Consider the following 4,490-nt stretch of genomic DNA (forward strand, 5'->3'; position numbering starts at 1 on the left):
GATGGTGATGGTGATGGCGGTGGTGATGGTTGTGGTGATGGTGATGATTGTGGTGTTGATGGTGATAGTGATGATGTTGGTGATGATGATGGTGATGGCGGTGATGGTGGTGATGGTGGTGGTGATGGTGATGATGATGATGGTGCTGATGGTGGTGATGATGGTGGTGATGGTGGTAGTGATGATATCTAACAGCACCTACTCCATGGTTGGCAGCAGTTGGTACATATTCACTCATTCAACTCTCACAATTAGCTACTGGTTGTTTCCAGATACAGATGAGGACAGTGAGGCATTATGAGAGAATAAATAGCTTGGTTGAAGCTCCACCACCAATTAGTGGCCGGGCAGGGACTCAGAGCATCAGGGGCCTGACTGTACTTTAATGCAGTGGTGCCTGTGTGTCTCCCATACAAGGAACATCTGCCTGCTGCCCACTCCACATGTCCCCCCCGCCCCACTCCACTCTCCTTGACTGTAAAGGAGGGAGATCCTTGAGAAGTCCACATAGGAGGATTTTGTGGAGTCACTTGGCCCGTGCTGACCCAGGCTGAGGGCTCAGTGTACTACCCATGTCACTGTTGTTACTCTGTCATTGCCATCTCGTCCTACCTGTGCCCTGTTCAGTTTACCAAGAGCCCAGCTATCCCTGTATGCATCCTCTGTGGATGCCATTGTGTTGGGCCAAGGACCAGCCTGACCCTGTGGCTGTGGTGACAAAGGGTGTCGGGGGTGCCCGGCCCCTATACTCTCTCCTGAGTGCGGGAGTCCAGGGGCAGAGGTTCTGGAGGGACGGGATAGAGTCTTGCACAGGAAGGGCCCTGGGAGGACACAGGACCATCCGGTCCCTCTTCTTGCACTTGGGGAAGGGGGACTGAGGCACAGAGGGGCCAGTGGGCGGCAGCGAGAGTACAAGCACAGGACGTTTGTGCCGCAGGCTGGCTGGCACCAAGCCCACTCCAGAACGGCCTGGGGCTCGGGACGGAGACTGCTCAGCTGTCCATTTTATGAAATCAGATGCCCCTCCTGCCAGCGTACCTGTGCTCCGGGAGCACTGAAATGAAAAACACGAGGGTGAGAGAAGTGTTCCAGGCAATGGGCTTCATGGGGAGCCCAGCAAGGGTGGAGCAGGCTAAGGAAGCCCCAGGCTCCTTGCCGATGGCCAGCAGCTCAGTGCGGGGTGGCCCCTCCACCCGCCGGCCTCTGACAACTGCTTCCGGCCACTAAAGCAGCCCACGCCTGTGGGGAGGCCGGGAGTCAGGCAGGTGCTGGGACGGGGCCCAGGGTCTCCTTGTTCCCCCAAGACTGCCCAGCGTAAACCTGGATGGAACATGGCTGACATCTTCCAAGGGCTTGCTCTGGGTCTGGAAATGGGGTGTTGAGCTCAGAGTAACCTAGATTCCACAGTCATTCGAGCAGAGAACGGCAGAGACAACCAGGAGCAGAAGCTAAGGCCAGGTACCAGGATGGGGGCTGTGAGGCCAGGCCCCACAGGAGCAGCTGCTAGACTTCCCGAGGGGCCAGACAGGCCCTCCCTGGGCCCACACTTTGCTCCGTTCACCTCCTGCCCGGGCCCGTGCTGAGCCCAGGATGTGGGTGTAGGCCTAGGTCAGGTGGAGCTGGGCTCTGGAACAGCTGGGAAGCTTCCCTAGGACTCTTATTTCCCAACAGTAAACATGTTCTGAAGACCAAGGTTGACCCTGAAGCTCATGCCACCTCCCCACCCCTCGGCCCCCCAGCACTGCTCTGGGCAGCCTGAGACCCTCCTGGACCCGGGAGCTGCGGCGTCTGGAGTGAGACCCTTGGCTGCCGTCCCCCTGTGGAGCTCTCAGCTCATGTCGGACAGCAGGAGAAGGGGCCACCAGGCATCCAGGTATCCAGGTGCGTTGCCTGGCTCAGCTGCTCCCACTGTCCAGGAACCCCCTGCAGCACCCACCTTACTGACACCAGCCAGCTCTGTTGCTGGGCATGCCTGGGCTCCACACCACCGGTCCTGCTGTATGTCTTCCCGGAGGCAGGGCGCTGTGCATCCTGACAGGTCACATACCCTCTGATCTGATTTCAGGGTGAGTCTTCCTAAAAAAATGGAGAAATTAGGACATCTGCTGTTAGGAGGCAGGACCTGAGGATCCACCTGTGGACCTGGCTAGTGCCCTTTGCACCCTGTCCTCAGAAGCCCAGTGGAGCAGGAAGAAAGGGACAAGGGACAATTAAGGATCGAAGTGACTGGCTCGAAGCTTCTTAGCCTCACCTGCCTCACAGGCCCATGTGCACACCACCTCTGCTTGCGTGGAGTCCCTTGGCATCCCCAACTCCTGGCTCAGCCCCTTCTGCAGTGCAGAGGCCCACAGGGAGACGTCGGTGTGATCTCCGTGAGAGAGAAGGGAGGGGGAATGAGCAGGACACGAGCCCTCACTGAACACGAATCCAGCCTTGCTTGCTGTGGACACCCCCATCCTATTCCACACCATGTTTGAGTCTGCTTCTCAGTTCTCTTCCAGCATCCCCCGGTCTTTCCCCTCGAAGGGCCTGGGGGTCGGCACACGCTCTCCCCAGGACGGCCGCTGTACTGCGGTTAGCAGGCACGTCCTGCAGCCTTCTCCAGGGAAACGGGACCAGTGGGAGGTGTGTGTGCACCAGGAGACTTCTTCTTGGAACTGCCTCCTGCAATTATGGAGGCTGGAAAGCCCCTCCGTCTGTGCACAAGCTGCAGAGCCGGGAGAGGCCAGAGGCTGAGACCCGGGAGCGTCGCCATCTGCAAGCAAGAGCAGGTGGATGTCACCACTCACACGGGGAGCGGATTCACCTCCCTCCACCTTCTTGTTCATGCAGGCCCTCGGTGCATTGGGTGAGGCCCACCCACACGCGCCGGTGCAAAGGCCAGCCCTCCGGACACACCATCACAGACACAGCCGGCCACCACCAACCTGCTCATCCTTGATGCTCCTCCCAGAGCCCCGGCCAGTTGGCATGAGTTTCCTGCCAAGGCAAGACAAGTGGTCTGTGTGCACTTAGTTTGTCACAGGAGGTACTAAAAGATGATTCCATGTCCACAGTCATTCTTGCTGCCTCATCCAGGCCCATCTCGGGGAAGCTGTGTTTCCCTGATGGCACGTGTGAGTCGCGGAGGACTTGGGGCTGCGGCCTCCACTGGGCTCTGGCTCAGCCGCTTCAAAGCACTGCAGGGCAAGGCTGACTCGGGAAATCACAAAACAACAGAGTGTCCCCAGGCAGGTGGTTTCAACCTTGCAGAGCCCCAAAAAGCTCCGTGGGCCCTGTGGCAGTGCCCATGTGGAGCGCCGGCCCAGGGGCCACATGCAAGCGCTGAGGGGACACATACCTGTCCCTCCCTGGCCTCCAGCCTTTGTCCCAGGGCTTCTCCATCTGAACACAGGGTCCGCCTGCCAAGAGCCTCCCCAGCCTCCAAACCCTGCCTCTGTGGGGCACCACAGTCCATACTCACAGTGCTGGGCTGTGTTGTAGGCCCATGGGTTTGAATCCCAGGGGCATGGCCCCTCCTGCTCAGCAAGGAAGGCTGATTAGCTGACTGGGTGTTAATGAGTCTTTCCCTCTCCCCTTGCCACCTTCGGGTAACTCCAACTGTAAATAACAGAAAACCAAGCTCAGAGTGGCCAAAGCTACTTAGCTTACCTAAGTGCAAGTCCAGAGGCAGGAGGGTTACTGATATAATAGGTGCCCTGGCTCTTCACATTGCCTAGGACTCAGGCTCTGTCTGCCTCTTCTCCCATTGGCTCACTCTCAGGATGGTGCTTCTCATGGCTACAAAATGGCTGCGGTGGCTCCAGACATCACAGACACGGCATCCACCGTTGGACAGATGGAGCTGCTTCTTCCAGTGCATCTCGTTTTTGTTGGTGAGAACAACATTCCCAGGCTTACCCTCGCATCTCATGGACCAGAGTCTCTACAAGGAGAAGGAGCCCAATGCGACTGGCTGGGGCCAGTCATGATTTGCTCCCCTGGGGCTGGGGTTCTGGGGCCCCCCTTCCTTGAAGCACATGACTCTTGGGGAAGGTGAGAATGTGAATGAAATCAAGATTCGGAGAAAAGAGGGGAGGTAGAACAGGGAACCTTTGTCCAGTGGGTATGGACAGAATCTGCCAGAGTTGTTTTCTTTTTTTAAAGATTTTATTTATTTATTTGAGAGAGAGAGTGAGAGAGAGAGCACAACAGGGGGGAGTGGGAGAGGGAGAAGCAGACTCCCTGCTGAGCGGGGAGCCCGATGTGGGACTCAATCCTGGGACTCCAGGATCATGACCTGAGCCGAAGGCAGTCGCTTAACCAACTGAGCCACCCAGGCGCCCCAGAGTTGTTTTCCTGGGTTTTGCAGAGTGAAGAGGTCACCTGGCCATTCCTACCAATACCCGCCCCCCTCTCTAATAATCGGTCCTGCCGGAATCCGCAGCTCATGCTCTGGGGTGAGCAGATGTGAAAGTCGGGAGGTCTTCTTCCACTCTTTGGTGTCTCCT

The sequence above is a fragment of the Neomonachus schauinslandi genome, chromosome 16 (genome assembly GCF_002201575.2).
Source record: "Neomonachus schauinslandi chromosome 16, ASM220157v2, whole genome shotgun sequence".
Taxonomy (NCBI): Eukaryota; Metazoa; Chordata; class Mammalia; order Carnivora; family Phocidae; genus Neomonachus; species Neomonachus schauinslandi.